This window comes from Ambystoma mexicanum, chromosome 6q, assembly GCF_040938575.1.
Source record: "Ambystoma mexicanum isolate Mex_15411 chromosome 6q, UKY_AmexF1_1, whole genome shotgun sequence".
In the NCBI taxonomy this organism is placed as follows: domain Eukaryota; kingdom Metazoa; phylum Chordata; class Amphibia; order Caudata; family Ambystomatidae; genus Ambystoma; species Ambystoma mexicanum.
The window spans coordinates 577,660,126-577,687,925 of record NC_090937.1 but is presented as its reverse complement, the minus strand read 5'-3'; the positions used below and the strand labels follow the sequence as shown (position 1 = coordinate 577,687,925).

The following is a 27,800-nucleotide window of genomic DNA, read 5'->3' as shown; positions in this document are numbered from 1 at the left end:
TCTCCTGTCTTATTGCCACCTGACTTACTAACTAAGGTCATCCACTGTGGCCGGATTAACCTGTTTAACATGAGGAAAACCTGCCCCCTTCTCACTTACAAGTCTATCTAAACTCTCATGCTGACCCTGGTACTCATCTCCCTTGACTACTGTTCCAGCCTCCCCCATTACTTTTCCTTCTAATGTTTCTCCCCACTGGACTAAGTACTTCGTTCCATGACCTGTACCCTCTACAAACACCCTCATTCTTCCCTAAATCCAAACACTGCCTCCATGCCTGCTGGTGTAGAGAATTGTTGTTCATTTTCTAACACCCCTAAGTATTAAACAAAACCGTAGGCCAAAACAACATATTAAACAAAATCCTCTTACTCAGACTTGTTTGTCCACTGGCAGGAGGAGTAATTGAAATAATTGCATTGCAAATAGCCAACTTCCTTGGTTGAAACATCTTGAATTAACTGTAAATGTGGCAAAAATGATGCAGTGACAGTACTTCGGGCATCCTATTGGCGCCTCACTGGTCTTAAAATATTACCAATTATAGTGTGTGTTTTTTCTTTACAATATCAAGCACTGGACCTCTACTCTGAAACTGTTTTGGATCCCCTTGTTTGGCAATAAAGATTTACTTAGTTCCCTAAGTCTCTGAAGGACTGTACATTTTTGGTAGGGTAGCATTGACCAACGGATATTTTACTTTCCAGTTGGAGTAATTGAATTGCAAATAGCCAACTTCCTTGGGTGAGAAATCTTGAATTAACTGTAAATGTGGCAAAAATGATGCAATGACTACACCTCAGTGATTATCCTCTTACTGTCTCAGTTTTCTCTATATATCACCAATTAGGATTTGTGGTTTTCCTTGACAATACCAAGCTCTGGACCACTATTCTGAAAATGTTTTGGAGTCCATTGTTTGTCAATACAGATCTACTTTGTTCCCTAAGTCTCTGAGGCAGTGTACATTGCTTGCAGGGTAACATTTACCAATGGATATTCTACTATCCTTTCGTAGTAATGAGTCTGTCATGCACTGCAAGTAAGTGCCTGAAAGTCTTTATGACCAGTTCTTGATAGATGACTTCCCCTTAATTTAGGTGGATATTAAGAGTTTGCCATCTTAGCGTGACTATTAGGGGAGCTAACAATAGCCCAGAATGTGTGGGTTTTCAGGCTTTATCAAGAACATTGTTCCGGAAGGAAGTTGGCATCATCCCTCTGGGTGACATAACTTTAACATTAGCAGAACTTTCTGAAAATAAACAGAATTGGAAAAACGGAAAGTATCATGAATGTGACAGAAAGTGATTTACCTCATTCAGTGCTGGTCACAGACATACTTCATCAAATATCACACTCCCCTCGCAAAAAATACTCAGAGATATGTCTGATCAATCCCAGTAATTAGCAAGGAGGGAAAGGCAAACGGTCACTTCAATGCTGTCATAAAGGATATGTCTTTGGGGGGAAAGGTGCAAAAGTGAGCTTTCCAGTCTTAAGAGTCCCAACATTTCGACCAAAGGGGCTGCGGCCTTCAGTACCACAATCAGTTCTTGGCAGTTCGACAGTATCAAACTGGGCTTCTTATCGTTGTGCATAGGGGTCACACCAGGTTCGTGCAGTGAATCACAGTGATCCAGACAGGAGCAGACGTTGAGTTGGATTCAAAGTGTTGCTCAATGCAGTTCAATGTGAGTTTCGAAGTGTGTGAGTCGATGAGGCCACCAGGGTCAATTTGACTTTCGCGCTTTGGGTTGATGACAAAGATGCTGGTGGCTTGAGGCACTGTTCGAGACATGGCAGTTCCAACATTTCTGCAGCAACAAGCTTCTTTTTCTAAGCCAGTTATCATGGCACAAGTATCCCCACAGCACCCTCAAGGATCTCCAGCACACACACATGAGGGCCACTCAGGGGCCACATGGAAGACTCTGGTGCAGAGTTGGAGGTGGGCTTGATGGGCCGAATCAGTTTCACCTCACCTTGTGGTGAGCGAACAGTGCAAATCCAGTTCTAGCAAAATCCTACGAGATTCCGAAATCTCACTGGATCTGGAACTCCTGGGTGTCATCTTGACAGGCAAGTCTTTATAAGTCATTCCCCCCTTTAAGCCTGTGATTAGTGTTAAAGAAGTAATGCTACACCATCCATGTGCTCTAGCTCCCAACAACCCTGCATCCATCTGGAGCAGCACGGCACCCAGGAGCTACCCAGCACCCGCCTGGACCTACCCAGCATCCATGATTATGCAGCACCCATCTGGATCCTTTCAGCACCCGGGAGCCCAGAACCTGGAATAAATAATAACGCTTAGCAGATAAACTTACCGTCTTGGACCCTGATTCTGCAGCAGCTCGTCCCATGAGCCTCATTTCTTCATTCTGCAAGAAAAGCAAGCAAAGATCACTACAGTGTCCAATACAATAGGAAAACAGACATGAACATTTGATCTGTAATCCTAAGAACAGCATACAGGAAGAAACATTTAAGTAAGAGCCCCCAGAAGCCAAAGCCAGCAGGACTGTGTTGTTGGATCAGGGAAGCAACTGAGCCAAGCCAGCTTACAGGCCATCTCCATTCCCACTCTGGTACTGACATAGACAGGAGGGAATACCGGGGGGAGGAGGGACTTGAGAACCAGATCACTCATGCCCCTTGTTTTGTCCCACAGGGAGCTACAAAGTGAACCAATCAATTGGAACAAAAGTGAGGAGAAGAGCAGCACAACCCCCTCCCTCCTGCGTGGATTCCTCTTGTGCCTTTTCATTTTCCCATTTGAAATCCATGTGGGAGTGGTGGGGGTATCCACAACGCCCCACAAGATCCACCCAGTTGTTTAAAGCAAGCCTGGTTACAATCCTTGTTAAGATGACAAGTGACTCATGCCTTTGGACCGGGAGGACCCAGGGACCAAACCCCTGCTCAGACAACAAGTAAGCACACACTGACATGGGTTTTCTCCCTCCGTCCCCACAGGCCATCAACACCATAACCAGGCAGTGCCAGAGTCATCGCCTCTCCTCTAAGGCATGGGCTCTGCAATACAGCAACCTCACCCACATCAGCCTCAAGCCCATCAGCACCCCCTCACCATCCACAAGACGTAGGTTAATGCTCGCCAGCGTCTGCTCAGCTATCACCCATGCAGCAGACACTTAACTCCATTCTCATCACTGAGACCTGGATGACACCCACCTCCACCCACATCCTAGATGTCTTGGTCCCCGATGGCTACAGCATCCAATACAGGAACGGACCGAACAAGACAGGCAGAGGCCTCGCAAACATCTACAAGACCTCATGGCTCTGTACCAGACTTGACATTGGTAACAATGGCTTGTTCAAAGTCCTCTCCTGCCACTTCCCGCTATACCCGATGAGACAGTCACCTTACATCACATCTATAGACTAACCAAACTCAACACTGCCTTCATCCGAAACTTCACAGACCTGGTCACAACCATGTCCCTCACGCACGCCAACAACATCTCCATGGGCGACTCTAACCTCCCAGGCAACAAGGCCACGAAACCGATGAAGGAAGTCCTCCTTGGTCTTCTCGACACCCTCAGCCTCACACTCACACAGCATAAAAAAAGATCCAACGCATGAGAAAGGTAACATCCTCGACCTAATCATCACTGCACTGCCTTCCGTCAACTACAGCTCTCCCTTCCCGCTTGGCTAGTCTGACCACCTGGCCATGCCGTTCAACATCCTGCACAACACCCCAGTAAAGCACTCCCAGCAGAAACACATTAGACAAACCTTCAGGTCCTTCAGGAACTTCCTGGTGCAAGCCCTCATGGAAGACTTTGCCAACCTCCACCTCACATGGACTGAACACTCCCAACCGAACTGTGACTCTCGATAGGAATCACTCAACACAACCATCTCAGCCTCCATTGACCGACACGTGCCTCTGAAACAACGCACCTGCAAAGCAAAACTTCCAGCACCTTTGTACATGCAAGAACTTAGCCTCATCAAAAGAGTCATCAGGAAACAAGAGAAAAGCTGGGGCTGCTCCGGGACCACATCTGACGTTGTCCTTCTCAAGGAACTCCAAGCCGCCTGCCTCAACTAATCACACAGCCAATGTCTCATACTATGGGAACACCATAGCAGAAGCTGACAACAAAAGCAGAGCCCTCCTCAAAGCAGTCAGGCACTGTGGCAACCCGCTACTGGATCCTGCCATACCACACTCCATTGAAAAATCCACCACCGTCAACACCTTCTTCATCCGCAAAATCAGCAAGATTTTCCAGCACACAGACACCAGCTCTGCATCCACAGACCCACTGCATGTCCCTCCTCATGAAATCTCCACACCCTGGACAACATTCAAGACACTCTCTACAGAGGACCTGGTAGAAACTCTGGCTGCCCTCAAAGCCACATCGTATATAGACGACATCTTTCCAGCATCCATCCTCAAGACCCTCTCCACATAAGCTCTCCTTCCTTACCTGAAGATCATCAACAGCTCCCTAATTTAAGGCACCTTCCCATCGACCCTAAAGGCAGGACAAGTCCTCCCTCTACTAAAGAAACCCACTGTGAATCCCGACAACCTAGGTAACTGTCGCCTCATCACCCATCTTCCCTTCCTAGGTACGATCATGGAGAAAGAGTCTGCTGCCCAACTGAAGCAACACATCTACAGCAACAATCTTCTCCAAACCTACCAATCCAGGTACAGTTGCAGATGGAGCACAGAGACGACAACCATACAGGTGGTCCATAAGGCCCTCAACATCCTTGACAATGGCCACCTCTGCCTCCAGGTTGTACTCGACCTTTCGGCCGCTTTGGACACAGTAAACCACCAGGCACTCACGGACACTGTATGTTGACTCATGGATATCAGCGACCATGTCCTACACTGGTTCAAGTCCTACCAGTAGTTTGTTCAGATGGACTCCTTTAGATCACCAATGCTACCCATCACCTTTGGTGTCCCACAGGATTCCATCTTCTCCCCATTGATCTTCAATCTATACATGGATCCCTGGGAGCCCTCCCAGCCACTCAAAACATCCACATCCACCAATATGCTGATGACACACAGCTATAGCTCAAGATCGACTCCATCAAGTACATCCACAGGTTCGAAACCTGCTTCTCGCTGATCCAGTCTTGGATGTCCAGTACATTTTGAAGCTCAACCCCTCCAAGACTGAATTCCTACTCCTCACCAACAACACCGAACACCCAGACATACAGACCTGGCTATCAACCATGAACCTTGAGGGATTCACAACCGAGCTCACCTCCTCCGCCAAGTCCATGAGGATCTACATTGACAAACACCTCTCCTTGAAGACACAAATAGCTAAGGAACCTCAGACAGCTTGGTATCAGCTCTCCCTTCTGCGGAAAGTCAAGCCCTTCCACCCTCTGGACAGCTTTAGATCCACTGCTCAAGCACTGGTCCTATCCCACCTGGATGGGCTCAAAGGCCTCCCATCATCCTCCCTTGTGCCCCTGAGAAGTGTCCTACATGCGGCCGCATGCCTCATCAAAAGTCTACACAGATACAACAACATCACCCCAGCCCTCAGCGACCTACACTAGCTCCCACTACACGCATGAATCACCTTCAAGTCTTGCTGCATCATCTATAAGGCAGTCGCCCTCAAGTCACCCAGCTATCTCGCAGAGAAACTCAGCAGCTCTGGTGGACAGCACACCACCAGAAGCCAGGACACATGCAGACTAGAAATCAGCCACTGCAAAAAAGGAAAGGACCACAAAACAAGCCTTATCTGCCTATGTCCTGAGACTATGTAACCTCCTCCCCATCAGCATCAGACTTGTCCCCTCCTCAACACCTAGGCCATCATGTAGCCCCCCCCCCCCGCATCACCTGACTTTCGAGACGCTGTCTGCCCCTCTACTCTCCATCACTCTGTACAGCTTTACCGCCCTCTTTGTCCATCTGTATCCTACCCCGGCTGTATATCTGTTCTGTTTTTACCTCTGAAAAGTGCTCTGTTATGCATCTGTACTGTTGTATACCGCTGCAAAGTGCTCTGTTGCTTCTCAAAGCTAGTTCCATGCTCAATATGTACAATAATAATAATAATAATAATAATAATAATAATGCCTTGTTGCATAGTACCCCAAGTGTTTTGCTGTCCATGAAATGTAGCAGGCAGGAAGCACAGAGAAGAACACAGAAAATAAATATTCAGGAATCCTTTCTCCCAATTGGTCTGCTCTACCTGTCTGCCTAGACACCCCTTCCTGCACACTGCCACCTCTAGCCCTGCACTCCAAAGACCCTTTGGGCTGCAACCCCCAATTGTGAGGCATATCTTTGTTATGGAATGGCCTTTTTGAAGCCAGGCTCCCAGGAACCTCCTGTTGTGAGTGACTTGACATGGCAGGGTGGAGTTATCCAACATCCCAGAATGTCAACAGAGGCAGGCATCCTGTCCTTTGTCCCATTTACTGGAATAGAGACAGACAGGTGCTTGGAATCCACATTGTCTCTCAGAGCTGATCTGAGGGCGCATAGTTGACACTGGTATGCTATAAATCAGGTGTGGTGTTTTAACAATTATGCCACCATACCAAAACCTAGCTGTTGCTTATATGTTCAGATTATCCTGCCACTAGGTTGCTAGCTTATTATTATTGTGTCGTTTTGGAACAGTGTTGCAGATGTAAATGCAACCTCTGCATTGCACTGATTTTTCTGTGACAGCAGCTATCAAAAATGGCACCTGTGACCTCTGAACCTGCTCTGTGCTTTGGGAGAGCAGGGGCTGCAGATCAGGATGTTGATGCAGAAGGTCGCAGGAGACACACAGACACACTTGTGTTGATAATTTTCGAACAGTTTAATCCCTAATGCACTTTAAAGGATTCAGAATAGTTACTATATTGTTTTTTCCACTTACTTCTATTTTCATCTGTAACTCTGTATTGTAAAATATTTCAAAGAATCTCACCATGCTTATACCATGTGTTATCATGATGTGAATGCTTTTATCACTTGACTGTCTTTCAATGTGCTTGGTGTTAAACACACCTTGAGCTCATACAAACCTAGCAAAAGGACTATGAGTGCCCACACAAGTCATAGTTATCTGTGTTGTTAATGGCTTGATAAGAGGTGTTTTGGGAGGTCAGGTAGAAAACATTGAGCCACAATCATCACTAATATTCCCTTTTTCCCAGTGTTTTTATCAGAATGTTTATCAATTGCTTCCTTATTACCTTCAAGTCATAATAAATTGTGAGCCTATAAGCAATAAACTATGTGAAAACAGATGATCTAAAACAGATTTAAGGTAGCAACATATTTTTGCCATCTTATGTCAGCTCTCCATTAGTTGGCAGTATGTTGTGAGGTGTAATGGAATGATGTCAGGAGTGAGGATAAAAGGGAATCCAGTGACTTAATGGGGAATCCAGGTTTGTCTGTTGAATGTAACATGCTGCAGAAACCGTGGCCTGTTGATTCAAAAGGCATATAAAATGATACCTAGTTCACAATTTGTATTGCGAACATAAACCAATGAGAGAAAGTGGAGAGTGCAAAGAGTGGAGAAGGAAGAGTGGAGGGTTGTTGGAGAAGAAGGAAGAGCATTTGGCAGAAGCATGGATGAGGGAAGGCAAACCACAGAAGGGGGGCAGGAGCTCCCAATCGAAAGAACAGATACACGATTCAGGACTAAGTGAAGGAGAAACCTATAGATATAAAGTAAGAGAAAAACATCGAAGGAGACAAAGAAGAGTACGCTTAAAAGGGACCAGGGCAAGGCTGACAGCATACAGACAGAAATCAAAGAGTGTGGAAGAAAGGTGAAAGCAGAAAGGGGCCTCGACCTCGAGAATGTAAAGGGCAGGAGAACAGGAGCAGATGAAGAACAGCACCCTAGGAGTTGTGAACATCAAAAATGATTTTCTTTATTTCAGACTATGACTTCCCCAAAAGGGTTTATTAGCTTGCATGCAAGACAAATGGACACATCCCAGCTGTTAACACATTCCCAACCAACAAACCAACCCTGCCTTCCAGACCCACTACTCTTATACTTTCTGGGGTGTCTGACCTTGAAACTTTTAGAGCTACTTTACCAGGCCTTCCAGCCCACTATTCTCACCTCCCGCCTAAAGCAGGCGTAAACGTGGCTCCTCACTCACACTTCCGGTCCCCTCCTCGTCAGTTCAGGGGCATTATCGTCGGCACCCACTATGAATTCCGTTATTGATGGCAGGTCTATTATGTTTCCGTTCTGAGATGGCGTGATCCATAGGCTTTAGTTCACCATCTTTGTACTAGTCATTAGGGCAGGCCCAAAGGTCTAAAGCCATCGGTTTGAGAACACATGCACAGTTCCGTTCATAATAGGCAAGTTAAAAAGAAAATAATAAACACTAGGCATCGGAGCATGGCATGAAGGCATGCAGGGGTTGTGAACATGTATTTACCTCTAACCTGCAAATAAAGACTTCCAGTTCCAACCCTTTATTTAATTGTTTTCCTGTCCTTCTGTTTGATGCATCATGTATTATTTATTTTATTTCATTGAATAGGGGCTGCATTCTTCCATAGTGCGACCAGAGAATGGCATTTCGGTGAGGCAGAAAACTAACCCAAGAGATAGTGGTGTAAGTGTACAGAGCAGTAGAAAAGACTCCTAGAAAATAGAAGGAGGAAGAGAAGAACCCAGACTGAAGGAGCCTTCTAGTGTTACATAAACCAGAAAGCAGCTTGGGGGGGGGGGGCGGTGCTCTGGTGCCTGCTTGTCCGCACACCCATGAGGATAAGCTCATAGATGCTTCAGGAGGGTCACATTAGGACTTGGATAGGAAGTAAAAACAGACAGTACCCTAGAGTGCAATAGTTTGAAAGAGTCTGGTGCCTGGCCCCATCATGATGACCAAAGACACCAGGCAGAGTTTGGCTAAGAAAATAGCTAATCCAGGATTACCCTCACATCTACACCAACGATGGCAATACTAGACAGATTCAGAGGAAAAACAGAAAGAAGTATGGCACACTAATCTCTGCTCCAAAGTCTTCCACCATGTCATGTAAAAAATGTATTTTGTTCACTCTGCTGTCCATATTCTCCCTCATGAATCATTCCATGTTCTTATTTTAACACATGGGAAAAGGAATCTCCATATCACTTTGCGTCCACAATCACATGCACGTTTTGCAGCAGATCAGCATGTTTGAATGTTCTCTTTATTGTTGCTAGATGGAAGTGGGCTTGCTTGATGCATGTTATTGTGATGAGAGTACAGAATAGGGTTGTCATATTATATATGGACGAGTGTAATTATGATTTTTGGCCTAATGTTGAGTGACTAGTAAGTGTGCATGTTAGACACATAAATATTAGGTGAACGTAAGCGGTATCGGGTACATGGGTGAATATCCATCCCTTTTAGTGATATTCTGAACGGTGTCAATATTTACTCCTGGCAACTGATGTTGGAGGCAGGTGTCACAGATGATAAGGACCCCCTTGCCCCAACCACCAGACGTGGCCATGATTGCAATGTAAATAAAAACCTCCTTCATCCTCTGGGCTATCGTAAGTCACCGAAAAGAAGACTGTAGGTCATCCAGGAACATGCAATAATATATCTTGCGAGAAGCAGGGATATTGCTGAATCATTCACACTAAAGGTTATTGTGCCTGACACACTGGATGTAGACCAGCGTTATCCTGTTATGCTGTAGTAGCTGCTGATCCAAACATTCCAGCCTTCCGACCAGCAATCGCAGCCACCTGTTTTACAGTTCAGGCCTATATGACAAAAGTCATCTACTCCTGCTTGTGGGAGGAGAAATGTGCTTGCTACACTCCCTACAAGGGATGAGGATTTCCTTAATCAGCTGGTGGATATGGAGCACAGCCTCTCATCCGTGGGGCAAGAATATCTGACAAGTCTTAGCGATTTGGTGAATGCATTGGGGCCTGATGTTGGCCCACACACATGCATATAGAAATGTTGGTCATGCAGTAAGAAATGCAGGCCGTGCATGTGGGAATGTTCACACATATGGAACGTATGGCTGATACCATGCAACAATATGCCTACCTGCTTTTTCCTCTGCCAACCTCTAGCCCTCCAACAAGCGCTTTTAAATGCATACAACCCCATCCCCCATTATGAAGTCCTGGGGCAGTGCTAGTGTATGAATTGTGTGACATCTTAGCATGCTATGTTGGCTTTGATGGAAATCATGTTGCATGTGTTGTCCTGCTGTCATTAACGCTGGCTCCAGTGCCTGTATTGAGGGTGATATTTTTGGTATTTCTGGCCTATTTTTGATAACTGTGTGATGGTGTTCACATGATCATGGGTTGTGGTCTCTGCCATGCACCTCATTATTGCTGATGCTCTTTACAGACATTGCTATCTGAGGCTACTGTGTCAGGCTTTGATGAAAACCTATTTATTTTAAATGTTAACATCTATTGGACAGCGAGAAGAAGCATCCAAGAGAGGTGAGGGTCTAAGGAGCACATGGTGTCCGCCACGTGCTTCCTGCCAGCCTTACATTAACTACTTGAAGCCACCAAAGCAACTTGCGGTGCTTGACAATGAGGAGGCCCCATACCATACCTAAACAGCAACACATGACCTCGTCTATCGAGGCTCTGTAACAGGGACTGCAACATGAGAAAAGTAGATCCAATGAATACACTGGTGGAAATCTGTGTGGCATTATATCTATGCTGGCCTGGGTTGGGATTATGGAGGAGTGTCAGGAGGAACAGATGCAGAGAGATTGGGCCTCATTACGAGTTGCCCGGTAAAACCGCCGGAATGAGCGGGTCTGTGCTCGTATAAACCCGTTAATAGCGGGTGATTATGAGTGTGCGAGCACGCGCATTACCCCATGCTGGTAGTGGCAAAGCCACCATGCCGGTAACGGGCCACCAACCCCCTATACCGGCATTGCGGGTACCGCCCATTCCGTAACCGCGTCATAACAACCACTAAACACCGGCACGGTATTACCGTGGTCGCAAAAAAGGACCCAGAAATTACGTCATCACACCGGAACGGGAAATGAGCCGGCGGCCATCTTTAAAAACACAATCCATTGCCATCCTCCATAACCACCACTACACTCGTGTTGTTGTGTGCCACAACTGAAGCAGGATGTCAAAGGCCACCAGTAAATCCTCCCAAAGGAAGAGGAAGTGTTTTTCTGATGCTGAACTGACTATGCTTGCTAACACCCTCGAACAGCATGCAGACACAATCAGGAGCACAGACCTCAAGCATGCAGCACAAACCAAAAAAAAACAGGTCTGGCAGGAGGTCGCTCAGAGGGTGTTGGCAGTGGGGAGCACCCCAAGGAGTGTACGTGACTGCCGGAAGCGCTGGGATGACCTCCGCCTCCGGGTCAGGAAGATCCTGGCGGAGAACAGGAGGGCCGCAATGGCGACAGGCGGTGGCCCACACTCCCCTGTGAAGCTCACCGTATGGGAGGAGACCACAAGTGCATTCATTGACCCGGAATCCATAGAGGAAATAGGAGACCAGGAGTTCGGCGCTGCAACTACCACAGAGGAAGGTGAGTGAACCATCACATCCACGTATACCAAAACATGATGTGGCATAAGTGATGTGGAAGTTAGACTAGGCAAGGCAATGCATGTTCCAAGGCTACATCAACACATCCATAGAATAATGAGTGCCACACCCTGCACGACACGCATGCTGAGTGAAAATCCCAATCCCAACAGAGGTGCAACATGACCCAACCATGCCCATGGGACCCACCACACAGACACCAAACCAATGCTATGCCACCAGCTATGCATTGATTTCCAACATGTCCCCTCAGTACACCAAATGCCACACACCAGAAAGGAAATGATGCCTGAATGTATGAACATATCACACTGCAATACATCATAGCTGCCAATTGACAACATCACTGATGACCTGCATCTCTTCTATCTCCCAGGCACCGATGAGGAAGGTGGAACACAGGACAGGGGTGCAAGTACATCCAGTGCACGCAAAGGGATCAGGGCCACCGCCACCCCCCCCGTCCAAGAAAATGCCTGCAGCAACACCCAGTGTGCCAAGCAAGGCATCAACCCTGCAGGGGGCACCTGCAGCGACAGAACAACAGCAGGCACCCACAACAGTGGGAGCCGTTCCGCCAGCCACCACGGATCTTGTGTCCACAGAGGTGGATGATGAGGCTGGAATCATGTCTGGAATACCCACCCCAAGCTCCATTGCCAGCCCCCACCCACCTGTGGAGTCTGAGAGCCTGGACGATCCGTGTCTCCATGACTCTGACCTTGGAGAATCAGACGTTGGGATCTTCCAGGAGGTCAGTGCCCAGGACGAGGAGCCCACGCAGGTGCCTTCCAACACCCTGCCAGCCACCACCCTGCCTGCCACCAGTACACCTGCGGCCGACACCTCCTTCGAGGCTCGCCTGGCAAGGGTAGAGGACCGCCAAGAGTCAATGCTGCAAATCATGCATCAACAGGTCAATGCTGGGAATGAGGCCATGAGGGCCATAGCCACGGCCATTGCAGCCAATACAGCTGCTGTGGAGGCATCTACGTGTGCATTCAGGGAGTGCATGGGGTCACTGACACAGGCCCTTCTTGCCAACATCCCGCAAATGCAGCGTCAACACCTTGGCCCAGCCATGGGACTGACAATAGACACCTCCACTACAACAACCCCTTCCACCTCAGTGCAATCGAGCCCTGTGCGGTTAACGCGCAGGAGCGCACGGCGCTCGGCCATGGCACCCCCAGACCCAAAAGTCTCAAAGAAATAACAGTATGGCCAATGACAATGTGAAGAACTATATTGGTGAAGGGAACACTGTTTGTTGCACACATGGGGACATTTGGGATCTGTGGGGTGGGTGAGGGAGTTTGTTGGGGTATTTTCTGGGGTTTGTGGGTTGGGTGAGGGAGTTTGTTAGGGTATTTTCTGGGGTTTGTGGGGTGGGTGAGGGAGTTTGTTGAGGGGGTCTGGGATGGGGGAGTGGGCACATTTTTGCAGTTTTAAATAATACACAAGTTGTGAGAAGAAAAATCCATGGCTGGACATTGTTATTTTTTCGTGTGCATCCATTTAATGTGTTACGGTGTTCAGTGCCCAACTCCCAACATTCCCTGTGTGCATGTTCATATTGGCCCAGTGTCTGACTGACACAAGTCTTTCATAGTCCCTGTGTTTCAGAAGTATACTTGGATTTGTGCTTGCCGTACAGCATGGCCATCCCGTGCATCACGTACTGGCAGTGGGGCTACTTCACCTCCGTCTCCGTCCTCATCATCCTCACCCGGCCCATGCATGTCAATGTTAGGTGACAATAGTACATTTCTCCGGACGCACATGTCGTGCAGCATGACACAGGCTATGGTGATCTTTGCCACCTTCTCAGGCCTATATAGGAGTGCCCCACCAGACCTGCTGAGGCAGCGGAACCGCCACTTCGACAGGCCGAAGGTCTGCTCAATGACAACACGGGTACGGATGTGCACACGATTGTACTCCTCCTCATGGCCATACTGCGGGTTAGGCACAGGGGTGTGTAGCCATTCAAATAGGTGTGTGTCACTCTGAACTCCTGTAATTTAGGGAGCACAGTCATGCCGCCAGCTATTTGGTGTGGCCATGCACATGTCCCTGTAAGCATGAAAAAATGTTATCTAGGTGCAATCTGTACTGTCATGAGGTGTGGTAGTCTGGTTGGCATTCAATAGATGATGCAGGGTGTAATCATGCATGCTGAGGCAGATATGCTGTGGTAGTGCAACAATGTTTTGACTCCAATTCATGCTGTTCATTATTTACTATGCATGGTCACACTGCCCACACTTGCTGTCCTGTTCATTCATGCATTGCTTGTCATAACCATGGTGGCCTGGTTATGCCTCTTACTTGTTCTCATTGATAAGCATTATTTGTGATATGTGGCCCAGTGAAGTGTCATGTACCGTTTGACTGGTTCAGGTCAGGAGTGTTTGGCTCTACATGCATTCTCCAATCACCGGCTATTCCGACCCAGGTGCAGTATTGCCCCCCCTCATGCATCCCCACACATCAGTACCCCAAAGCACTGCCATGGGATGGTTGTGCAACTCACCAAGCATCCAGGCACGTGGTCCGGCATGTCGCTCCATTTGATGGGGTACCGTGGATTTACCCAGTAACATGGCATCATGTGTTGATCCGGGAAATCGGGCGCAGCAATGGGTGATGATCTTCCTGGAGTCACATACCATTTGCACATTGATGGAGTGGTGTTGGTTGCGATTGCGGTACATGGCCTCTATGGCATGGGGGACTACCAATTCCACATGGGTGCAGTCGATGGCACCGACACCATTGGGCATGCCAGCCAGTGCATGGGAGCCTACTTTGGTTTCATCTATCTCCTGGGCAGTCCGTGGTAGGGATATGTGGGTGCTTGCGTGCTTCAGGAGGGCATCCAGCACTTGGTTCAGCATGCGTGAAAATAGTGGCTGTGAAATGCCATGCAGCTGGCCCACTGGGTGTTGGTAGGTGCCTGTGGCCAGGAAGTGTGGCACAGACACCACCTTTAGTAGTGGGGGGATGGCAGTGCATATTTGTATGTGGCTGGCAATGTCGTTCTGTATCATGTGCGCTATGGTGGTGATGGTGTCACGGTCCAACTGGTCCAACTGGTACAGGGTGTGGATCTGCTCAGGGGTAGGGTTGAATGGGCTGGGTCTGGTGCAAGGTATTGCTGGCTGCCTACGAGGCCTGGTGGCTGCGCTGGTGGTAATGGATGGGCCTGTCTCAACCTCCTTCTCTGCTGTTGTTGTTGTTGTTGTTGTTGTTGCGGTTGTTGCTGTAGTTGTATCAGTATAGGCAGGTACTCCTGCGCCATGTTTGCATATGCTAGTGGTGGCATTTTGGTGTAGGAGGAAGAGGTGTGATGTTTAGTTGTGCTCCTTTTGTACTGGGCAACTCTGCATTGCCTACACCGGGGGGAGGGGGGGTTGTGGTGTGTGGGTGTGCTCCGTTCATACTGGCACAGCCTCCTTTGATTCCACCTGTGGGGATTGTGTGCACCTGTGGCATCTGCCTTGTATCTTGCTTGCTGTTTGCGGGTGGTCTGAGATGCCTGTATGGCCGGCATCGTGCAGGCCATGATTACCGGCTTCGCGATGCCGGTATTTGCATGTATGCGTGGGTTGGTATTACCCCCTATTTCCGGCATGCCGGTATTTGCTCCCTGAAGGGGCGCGTGTACGCGCCTATGTCGCTATTAGCGGCACCGTTGTTTGGTATGCCGCTAATACCGGTTTGCGGGTCTGAATGCTACGGAACGGTAAATGATGCATACATACCGGAATCGTTTTTCCCTTACCGGCCTACCTCATAATGAGGGCCATTCTGTTATCACCTGCATGAACAGAGTGACAATTAATGAGTGTGATATGTGGAAAATTCACGGGGTAGCACTACGTTGATGATTTGCATACATATTTCTCATGATGCCACAATATAGTACCCTAAGCACACACAGAAACGGGCAACAGCTTGGAACTATTGTTCCATCTTTTACCTGTATAGGAACATATCTGGCATGGGCTGTATTGCTTCATGTTCCTGATGAAGCAGTACAGCTGACACAGATGTGTAACAATGTGTCTCTGAAATTCCATCTGTTATGGCAGTGGGGTGGTAAAAATCACACAATAATGAGGAAACACAGTGTTGGAATGATGATGACGTGTGGTGACAGTGCATGCGAGTGGGCTGTGGTTGATGTTAACTCACATTCCCAGCCCCCATGCATCTTTGAGAGTTAGCAACTCAATAAGGTGATACCAAGCAGAATGCCAGAAATGGTCGAGCACAGGTGGTTTTAAGAAACAAAGGATAAATTGGGAAAATATGTGGGTCACAAAAGTAAATGGTTTTGAAGAGATTGCAACTAAGTGTTGTGAGACGAACAATAGGATTAAACCTGGTCATCGATAAAAGACTAAAAGAGGCCAAGCAGGAAAATATGTATATGAAGCTTACAAATGGTGAATTGAAGTACAAAGCACGGGAGGATGTTATGTTAGTCGAACCTATGCCATGCACGTTCACCCAAAGGGCATATTGGCGCTAGGACTTGGACAGCAAGCTAAAATCACGGAAGCTAAAATAGCAATGTTTTCAACAAGCGCCGGAATTTCTGATGATTCTCGGTGTGCCAAAGGGATACTGGCAGATCCTTCCACAGTTTATCGGCAGTGACAGGGAAGGCCCAGCCTTGACCGTACAAAATCAGAATTTAAGGATGACACCCAGACAAGCATTACAGGAGTCGAATGGCCGCTCCGGGATGTAAGGCTAAAACTTGTCTTGAAGATAATCCGACCCCTGGTGATAGTACATCCAGTGGACCAAATAGAGAGATTTAAATGTAATTCTTTTGGCCACCGTGAGCCAGTGTAGAGATCGAATTACAGGGCTAATATGAGAAACATAGGAGTGTAGGTGGCAAGCCGTGTGGCAAGGTTCGACAGGAGCTGCAGCTCATGTAAAAGGCTGGGCCACAAACAGGGCATTATAGTAGTCTAGGCGACTTGTAACTAATGAGGCGACTACCGAAGAGCGCAGGTGAATAGGTAAGAATGGTAATACCTTGCCAAGCACCTTAAGCAAAAAATGACCTGTTTTACAGACTTAGCTCACGTGGGGAGACATTGAAAGTGAAGAAAGATAGACTCCAAGATTCTTAACTACTATCACCGGAATAGGAGAATCGCCCAAAGCAGATGGCCAAAAGGAGGGAGTCTAAAGTGCAGAATCAGGGGGGGAACCCACCACCAGAACCTCTGCCTTATCCCTGTGAAGATTGAGCCAGTTGTTATTCATCCAGCACCTGCCGGCCACCAGTCATTCACACAAATGTGATGACACCTCAGCCCTATCAAGAGCTAAACGGACCAGAATATGGGTGTTGTCATCATAGGAAAAACACCTAAAGGGTGAACATAGATGTTGAATAGCATCAACGACAAGTGAGAAGAAGAGACGGTAGGAAGAGAGAGTGATTGACCCCTGTCAGTCGGGAAGGACGTATACCAAGCCAGGACATGACCAGAGAGGCAGGAGAGCAGGATCGCGTGGTTGATAGTGTCAAAACACTGCAGAGAGATCTAACAGTATCAGGACACCCACTCCATAGCGATCAACCAACCTGGCCAAATCATCAACTACGGACACCAGGACACTCTCAGGTCCGCGTCCCAGCAGGAACCCTGACTGAAAGAGGTCAAGAAAAGAGGACGTTTCCAAGAAGGAAGAAAGAAGGCAGGACACCAAGGCTTCCAGTAATTTCATTAAAAAAGGCAGAAGAGAAATTGGTTGGAAATGAGCCAAGACACTGATGTCCAGTGACGTTTTTAAGAAGAGGGATAAAAATGGCTTGGCTAAGCTCCTAGGGATAGAACGCGACTGACAAGAGAGTAATTGCTTTAGTGAACCAAGTGTCTTGCGAGTAGGTTAGAGCAATGGGCGATGGAGAATCATATACTACCTATTTACCAAGCAGAGTTTAGAAAGGATTTCACGTAGGCTGACCTTGCATTTGTCCTTTCTACTATAACTGATAAATATGTGGGTTTTAGGGGTGGAATAGTATATGCAGGTTTTTTGGACCTAGCTTTTGATTCTCTTAATCACTCCCACTTGTGGAATAAATAATACAAAATGGGGGACCCGCTCCCTCTTCTGAATTACATTTTTTCTCTGTATTCCAATACTAGTGCTTTAGTGAATGGCCATCCTAGTTTTGGGGCTAGTGAGGAGTGTGTTATGAATAAGGGTGTTTGCCAGGGCTGCCCGATGACCCACTTACCCTTTATCATCTTTCTTTCAGATTTTATCCTGGACCCACTGCATCTGGGTCTGTCTCCAGCTCCTCTAAATGGAGTCTGTGACCCCCTTCCTTCCATATGCAGATAATGCCAGCTTATTACATTTAACACCAAAAGGATTAAGGACCAGTTTGAGCTATGTTATTTTGAGGAAAGCTGCTTGAGTTTAACATTAATGCAGTGGATTCATATTCCTATTTGGGTTTTTTTTGAGTAATTGTTTGTGGTATGCACATCTACAGTTGCTGGAAAAATGGTTACGAACTGTCTTGGTGGGTCTGATGAGATTTTATTATAAATATGGCAGCCTCCATCTAGATAAATGTATTCAGGTGTTGGAAGCAAAGGTGTATTCATCTGTTTTGTACTGCAGTGAAATTTGGGGCAACACGTCCAGTTTGGCCCTGGATCATATGTTGCACATCTATTTGAGGAAGCTGCTTGGTGTGGGCACAAGCACCCCAGGCTTAGCTCTTGCCTTTGAAGTTGGGGTTTTAAATATTGACGTGCGTGCCAAATTAAGATGTCTTGACTACTTTCGGAAAATACAACTAGGCTCCTCAGAGAATCCAATTATTATGAATAGCATGGGTGAATTAATAAAAGGTACTCTCTATGATGAGTACCACTGGCATAAGAAATGGTGTGTATTATGTAATAAGTGGGACACTGATTTTAAGCAGTTGAAGGGGCGGTGTATTGACCATGCAATAGTTGAAAAAGAAAGCAAGAGAGTTAGAATCTAACCTGGCTATAAATAGTATGACAAATCTGCAATCACTCAGCCATTTGACATTAGCACCGTGTCCGCATCAGGATTTTGGTATGGTGAGCGCCATTCGGTCACCCATTCACAGACGTATTCTTGCAATCGTGAGATTAAATGGTCTGGCTTTAAGGGGTCAGATGTCATGGCAGTTTAGATCTAAGCACTGCACTTGTGGTGCCATAGAGGATTCACAGAACTTTCTGTTTATCTGTACAAGAGTATTAGATCTAAGTGGCTTAAAAGACATTTTATTTGTAATGATATTAGAACTGTTCTGGAGGCAATGAATTTGGTTCTGTCTTGCACTGATTCATGTTTTGCGAATGATTTGTGCGAATATATTGTCGCCACTTTTAAGCGCTTGGAAAGGATATTTTAATTCAATTTTTATCATTATATATGGTTATAAATGTACATCATTTATCTTTTTGAGCAACTTCTGTTTTCAATAGGGTTTTATTTTTGTAATTTGTATTAAATTGTATTTCTCTTTGTAAATGGTGAAAACCGAAATAAAGTATTACCTACCTACCTTAGTGACCAAAGGAATCGTGCCAGGCATGATATTGTTAAGGACACAAAGAGGAACATAGTCCGACGGATCAGCGGACGTGAGTTAGGAGACTGCCCTAGAGACTGCCTCTATGGAAAACTCAGGAAAAAGAAACTAAGAGTGTTGGACTACCAGCACTGTTACACTGGAGCAGGGTTGATGGCATTCTCAGAGCTCACATGAATATGCTTGCATATATCCACAATTTCAGTGGAAAAGAAATCAGCTAGTGAATCACACAAGGATTGGGTAGGAATCATGGTGGGCATGAAACGTCCAGTTTAAGAGAAAGACTTGACCACTGCAAATAATTCCTTGGACTGGTTCAGATCTGTCTCTACCTTCTGAGTAAATAAAACCCTGTTTGGCAAGCCGATTAGCACCATGATAGTCCCTAGAAAGTCTGCAGAACACAGTCTTCTCAGCGGAACCATAAGGCAGGCCCCACTTACGCTCGGCCTGCTACAATTCCAAAAAGGCTCCCCTGATCTCCTTGAAGAATCATGGCTGGGGTGGACGTTTACACGGTTGAATAAGCTTCAGATGAGCAACCTGTTCAGCCGCGTCATATAGCGTATGAGATAGACAAGATAAGTACACTACGGAGGCATCCATGCTTTTGCCATCAATCAACAACAACATCTGGCTACGGTCCACGCCACTCCAGTTGCGTTGTAGGGTGGCAGCTTGGCGGGGATGACATAAAGGTACTATACTTTGCACTGAAAGTGGTATCAAACAGTGGTCTGCCCACAAAACTTGTCTAACAGATGAGACCAGAACGATAGTGTCTACTGAAAGAATAAGATCTAACATGCCACCTAACAAATGGGTAGGCTCATGTAGCAGTTGATACAGGCCAAGATCCATTAATGAATAAAAGAAATGGACCATCACTGGGGCTTGAGGAGCATTATACCTAATGTTTAAATGTCCAAGTATCACAAGATTGCAATACAGGAAATGATGAAGGTGTTGGAGCAAAACAGCACTAGTTTTGTTTGGTCTTTTGTGATAGAACTCTGTGATAATATTCCATGTATTACATGAATAAAGATTGATGGCATCCCATAAAGGGTATATAAAGATGCATTATATGAAGCTTTATCCAACAGATGGGTCTTTTGTGAAAGGGTTTTGTACTGTAAAAAGAAAATCAGATTTTCACTTGGTGTATAGTTATGCACGGAAATGCTTTTGAATAGTCTAAAAGGCCTTCCAGCAACTGCAAAGCACTGGGTCAAGATGGGGTACAAATTAGATGCTGAATACTTGGCCCACCTGTTGCTAGTGGTTTTTAGATCTGTGGTGTAGACTATAAGGGTTCTGGAAACATGGCACACAATTGAGACTGGTGATGCAGTTTCCTGCCAAGTAATCAGTCTGCTAGAAGTTCCTTATTAAAAAAAGCCAAACTTGTAATTGTATGTGTTGAAAAACAGGCTGAGAGCAGAAAGGTAATACCGATCTCCCAAGCGGGGTAATGCCACAAAGGGGCAGGATTGTATTGCTCCTTTCGAGGTCGCCCGGGAGACCAAAAATACCAGAGGGAAGTAGTACACCCGCATTGCGGGCTGCAGTGTATTCTTCAACTTTGTCAACATATGTAGACTCTCTGTGAACCTGAAGGCATAAAGTGCTTGTTCAATGATTTGGAGTATTCTTCAGCTGATCAATTCTTAAAACAGGACAATTGTTATGATATGATATGGCATTTGTAACGCGCCTATACACAAGTGTTTCAAGGCGCGACGAGGCAGGGGGGGAACAAGGGGAGACAGACAACGATCCTACTAGGCCAGGTGTCATTCAGATTGCGCAAGTGCAAGGGTAGAGGGGAAGGGAAAGTGCATGGGGGAAGGGAGAGGGGAAAATGCAGTACAGGGTTAATAGCATACAGGATAAATAACAAGGGCCAGCTAGTGGCAAGTGCGAGGTAAGTGCAGTCAAGTGCTGGGAAGGGGGGATGTAGGGATACAGATACAGTCCCACAGTGCAGGGGTTGCCAGAGAGGCAGTGCAGGGGAGAGTGGCTGGGCCAAGGACCGAGAACGGTGAGTGGCCCAGTTGCAGATTCAGTGCAGTTTCAGTAACTTTAGCAGGGGAGAGGGGGAGAGAAGGCGGAGGCAAAGAGGAAGATTTTGAGGTGCTTCCGGAACCGGAGATGGTTCTCCTCAAGTTTCAGGGAGGCAGGAAGGCTGTTCCAGAGGGAGGCCCCTGCAGCGGAGAGAGATCTGCCCCCAACTCGTTGTTTGGAGAAGCGGCTGACCCTGACGGAGTCAGCCGCACTTAAATTGGACTCTGGTCTGAGATCTAACGCTGAACTTTCTTTTGCAAGCCTTTCTGAGTCGTTCAATGTTCTTTTTTAATTAAAAATTGGTTGGATCCACAAGAGCACTTTAACATATGCTGATGATACAGTCGCACTCGGCCTGATACCGATTGGCTCCCAAAGGAAAATTACTATGTTTTACATGATAACTGTTTTCAGGTCAATCTCACGAAAGGTGCACTGAGCATTTCCAGTGGGGGGGGGGAGGGTTGTACAGTGGCGCAATGATGGGCACTCAAGTCCTCTTGCATACATTAGGACGGCAGCACATCCTGATCCTAATGTTTGACAGGCTCCGAGCAGTCACACGGTTGCTGGGAGTGCATTTCAAACAAGCGGCCCTTTGAAATTCCAGAAAAAAAGTATTTCCATCCTTGTTTGGGTGATTGAAATGTAAGTGTGACAGCCACGAAACCGTAGCTGTCACACGAAAAAATAAATGATAGCGTCAGAAATTAGCCAGTCATCATTTGCACTCAGCAGGTGCAGAGGGATGACCCTCGTTTGAGAGCGCACTATGTTTGTGAATTCTGGAGGCACTTTAAATGCCCAGAAATGTCCCCTCATATGCACAAATGTGTAACGGGGTAAAACAAAAGTGTCAGAATGAGTGCATCTTCGAGAATGGCCTGCTCATTTTTTGGTGCAAGGAATGAGATATGCTCATGCAATCTCATCACACATTTTTGCTTGAAAATCTCGCCCTTACATTATATTTTTATTTACAGTAATTTGAAATAATTCTTTACAGTAGTTTGCATGGAAAACTCAATATGCATCCAATGTGGCAAACGAGTTACCTTCATTTGAGTTATAAGTTATTCTGGGCATCTCTTTTATGTTCTTTGGTTTTGATTGTTCTCAATCGGCAGGAATCTGGAATGTTAATTATCCACCATGAATCCACCATTATCACTGACATAATATAGATGTCTTGCAGCTAAGAACTAAATCTATGTGGTACCATTAGTTGTTGTAATATGTTAACTAATGAATGTAACACTTTCATTAAAACGTTGGAGTGTTGGGATGCTTACCTTGATTCATGCAGCCCAAAAAGAGATGCCAAAGGAGTGTGTCTGCTCTCCAGTGGCTTGAAAAGCTTGCGCATGTGCGGTTGGCAACATTGTGGGCAGCATCTTGAGAGTATTATAGTTTGACTTTTAGAATGAATATAGAAAGAGACCAGAGCCTCTTTAGTCTTTTTCTAGGTAGTGCTCGTGTAAGCTACTTTTCTAAAGTTATGTTTTCAAAAACAAATGCCTATCTATAACTAGATACTAAGAATTGTAAATATGAGATGACCTCTACCATCATATTATTGTTAGATTTCTCCCATAACTATTTCATCAAAATTTTGCAATTTGTGTGTGCTTACCGTGATTAATTCTATTATCACAGAAAGAATTAATGAAGGAGCGTGTCCGCTTTCCAGCAGCTTGTTAGACAAGTGTGTTTAATGTTTGCGAAATAGCAGGTGCCATCTTAACACTTACTTACTATCACAAAGCACCAACGTGATATTTTCAAATAAAAACATTTTAAATAACAAAGGAATGAATATGTGTGGCTGTAGCAAATATATTTTCAATACATAAACATGAATATTAGTAAGATATGAGAGAGTGTTGTTCTTAATACTTTATATGTTATTGCAGGATACATGTATGTATGACTTGCAAATTATTACATGATGTTTAAGTTTTTAATATGTAATCAATGTTGAATTGTTTTGTTCCTATGTGTTAATCTCAACAAGGTAATGTTTCCTTTGAATTATAAAGTGTAAAATATTACAATAAATAGAGCATCGTGTAACATGAAAGAAAAATCTCATCACATAAAAGCATATACATTATCACCTTGATTTGAACTTTAGCTCTGTTGTTTTAAAGATGTTCTTAACCTTTTTTTATAGTTCATTTTCAATATTACCTCTTCTTTCTCCTGTAGTAACTCTTTCAAAACCAGCAAATGTTAGGTTCTTGATGTCTTTAACCTTATGGATTATAAGCAAGTGGGGTGATGGTGGATTTATCAAATCAACTGTCAGGATGGATCCCATGTGTTCAAAAATTATTATACGTATTTTTGGTTTGTTACAAAGACATTGTATGATGTACATTACCATAGTACATTTAAAGTTAATAAACTGATTAATGTTCACTGATTTGCCATACATATCTGTTATTACAGAATTAAAATTCTTGCCTTTTATGTCATATATTACTGATTTAACTAAGAATTACTCAGATGTTGTAATTCTATCTTTTTTAGATGCTGAGAAAGCACTTGAACGTGTTTCATGGAAATTCATGTTTCAAACTTTTATCTGGCATAGCATTGGTCAAGTTAAGTGTATTTCTTTTGTCAAAATCTTAAAATATTATCCTAACCCTAAGTGAATTTCGTGTAACCGCGCCACGATGCCTGAGGGTATTTGTGCGCATTATACATTCAAATAAATAAATAAATAAGGTATATCAAGTAAAAACAACCTTTCTAATAATATATCCCTATGTAGAAGTACTAGGAAAGGCTGCCCGCTAGCTCCATTTCTTTTTATTTTGGAATTAAAACCGCTGCTTCAAAATATCCATAATAATTCCAACATGCACAGTTTCGAAATGAATCACCTAGAACTAAATGTTTATGCCTATGCAGATCATATAATTCTATATCACACCTCTTGTATCAATTCAACATTTATTTAAAACTATTACATTATATTCCAGTGTTACAGGCTATACACCCAATGTTAACAAATCACAGATTCACCCTCTGTCAAATCTCTTCCCACAAACTGATGTTCATTGATTTGGAATGACATGGAATGCTAATCGTATGGAATATATGGGGCTGCTGATCGTCAAGGATGTTCATTCCATTATAAATCTCAACTTAAAAAACATTGTTGATAGACATTTGGATCTAATTGTTAAATGGTCAGCATTATACGTTTTACTATCAGTATCATGATGCTCAACTCTATCATTTTAAATCCCCTGTCCAAGCTATGTTTTATGTTTCTTAACTGTTTCTTTAAGACAAATGTCTCAATTCTATATAATTTCCTGTGGAATAATAAACCCCACAGATTGCTATAAATAAGCTTCAGCTACCTAAATCCAAAGGTGGTGTTGCCTTTCCAGAATCTTGTTTATTGAAATTAAATTGGTAATAAAACCCTGTATTGGCATTCTCAGGTTGATAAAGGTATTTACATATTCAACAACTATTTCACAATGGTATGCCCATTCCTTTTCCCTCTCTACAAAGAAGATATTTTCTTGAATATATTGACCGCAACTTCTATACTAAATTAATTACGGCCATTCATATAACTATACTGGTTCCTATGATGAAAAAAATCCCAGACAATCTCTCCAATACTCTAAAATCCACTTCAATATTTATAAATCTATGATCCAACTGAGAATACCCCTAGACAAATCTAAAGCTAAAGTGGCCTGGGAAGCAGATATTGATTTAGTGTGCCTTTTAGATCTTTGGAACAAGTTTGGAGTAGACTTTTTAGTATAAGCGTGGCTGCCAATAACACTCAATCCATGTTTGTTTTATGATTAACAGAACTATCTTCACTCTTGAACAAATTTCCTGATTTTCTCCTCTATCTGCAGACATATGTTGGTCTTGTAAAACCATGGTTAACTTTTAAACATATGATTTTTAAATGAAGCTTTGTCCATTTGTTTTTTGGGATGCATTTGGCTAATTTTACAAAAGAGTTTTAAAATGTTAACATTGCCTCTCACTACAGAGTATTTGTCTTAATTCCCCGAGCATAAGTGATCTTATGCACATCAAATCTCCATGTTTATTTAATGTATATCACTCTACAAATGATCACATCTGTAAGTGATTTCAATCCGGCACTTCACCTAAGTTAATGCCTAGCATGTAATGCACAACCAAAATCCTTATTTATTTTGTGTTTAAGGGTTCTTTTATTCTGAACGATGTACCACTCATATCACGCTCCTCTCTTGGAACCACCCCCCTCCCCTGGGCACACTGAACCAGGAATCAGACTGGTTTGCAAAGTTAAAATATTTATTTATGTATTCACAATATAATCACACTATGTTTAATGGGTATACAAAAATCACCAATGGGATGATGTCACACTAAGCAATCTCTTTAATCACAAGGAGTAATAGTGAGCAAAATAATTCAGCACAGAAATAATAATGTTGTGTGTGTTCAGATCAAATAGCAGTATGGTTACTATTTCCCCCTGCACTCCCCTCAACCCCCCCCCCAAGAGGCAATGTAAAGAGATAGGAGGAGAGAGAACAGGTTTCAGGAATGCAGGATTCAAACAAAATGTCAATCACAATTCCCCCCACGAGAGAGAAACAGAATTGATTGGCAAACTGTCAAAATCGTTTTAAAGTTATCTCGGAATGGATTGGGTAAAACACCAAATATGGGCTAAATTGCTGAAATTGTTTAAATTCTAATGGGAGCCGCTTTAGATAGTTATAGACAAACACTAGCAATGATTTGACACTAATAAGTAATGTGAAAACATAAAACCGAGGTCAGGTGCAATCAAAAGCTGTTTTACACGTTATAGAAATTTCCTAAAACAGAATTTGCAGCAAACTTTTCCTTGCGTGGGAATTGCAATTGCGGGAAACCTATAGGGATTTGAGATGCTGTTTCTATGGAAAGCTGTGGATGTGAGCTACAAGCAGAAGTTGGAATTTTGTTTCTAGCATGACAATTGAGAATGTTATGGACGTTCTAGAGGAGGTTGTTTGTCTGAGATAGGCGCAAGAAAGGAAAAACAGGGAAACACTTTTAAAAGACAAATGGGATTTCTTATACTAGGGGATGACTATGAAGAAGCAAATACCACACGGAAGCACAGCCACTGGATCAGGGCGACCGCCTTGCCGAGGAGCTTGCCATCTTCAGATACAATATATCAGCGCAAAGATATTTTTAACAATACTAGTACAGAAGTAAGATAGTAGGGATAAGGTAGAGTGTTCAGGCAATTCAAAAGTTTTCTAATAATGCACGTTCTGAAGACAAGATAGGATGGATTTGGATAGGGATAGACTATAGATGGTTCATATGCAAGTGACACAGTCCTATTCTATGGATACTCACTATATATGTTTGAACAGAACCGTCAGGAATTCTGGTCCGTCAAGATCAGGGATTCTGCTGGGCACACCGGACTGGGCAGCAAGGCTCTCTGATCTGCACGGCACAGCACGACTGGACTAGGTCTGCAATGGCACCCTGGTCACAGCACAGCACAGCACAACTGTATTGGGTCTTTTGATTCTGGTAATAATTCTTTCAGCAGGAAAGCAGTTACAGCACAGCTCGGTTGTTTCTTTTGTTCCCCTTAGGTTTCTGGGGACAATTCTGGTTTCTGGAATTTGAAGGCCTAGCTGAGAATGGAACAGCTATAGAATGGGCCTTTCTGCTTGCCAAGTTTCTGGAGTCTGGAGCAAGGAGTATGGATGATTCTGTTTCAGGGTGCTTCGCCAGGATCAGGATAGTGGGTGAATCTGTGTGTGTTCTAAGTCCTCAGCTGTCTCTTTTTGTGCATTTGATAAGGGCGTGTGTATGCTGGATTATCCTAAGCGCGCCCCCTTTCCAGGCTATTGGCTAGAGTCTCCTCTCTCCCTTGATTGGAGGAGAAAACAGGGTGTCACCATGATGATGTGGGTTTATGAGTCAGAGAATCCTCCCCCTGGCTTTTGAACATAAAATCTACTTTTTTTACAATACATATTTACAAGTGTGCAATCTTTCTAACAATAACATATATAAATTGCATATATTGTGGAGCAGATCCTCTTCCAAGCCCCGTCGCTGTAGGATCTTGGGTCTGCTTTTGACAGAAATTTGCCCTTTTTGTCTGGAACACCTGGTCCAAATTCAGAGCAAATTTGCACAAATGTGCGCATGATATATGGGCATAAGCGTGTGAAGTTTCATGCTTTTGACATAAATACATTTGCTGCGAAACCATAATTTCCCCAGTTACTTCCCAGTTCCTAGCACAGAGTTCTAGCACCTCTTAAAATGTGCAGCCAAAAATTCAATTCACAATTCTGGGGTTTACCCATTTTCACAATTTTCCACAGTAAATTATCAGTCTTTTAAAAAACTGTGCTTTTTGTCCTTGTGAATCAACAAATGGTTGCTTGTCCCCACCTCCTTCCTCTTCTTGAAGCTCAGGAGCAATCTCCTCCCAGTTTCTTCAGGCAGAGGCCAT

At 44.6% G+C, this 27,800-nt stretch overlaps 1 long non-coding RNA gene across 1 annotated transcript in view; it reads right to left on the bottom strand.

Moving 5' to 3' along the window:
- The window catches only part of LOC138516153 (uncharacterized), a 215,909-nt gene that overhangs the window by 59,423 nt on the left and 128,686 nt on the right, over window positions 1-27,800 (bottom strand). Inside the window, exon 2 of the long non-coding RNA XR_011282240.1 lies at window positions 2,331-2,384. This is a non-coding gene — a long non-coding RNA (uncharacterized lncRNA). The remainder of the gene's footprint in view (window positions 1-2,330; window positions 2,385-27,800) is intronic.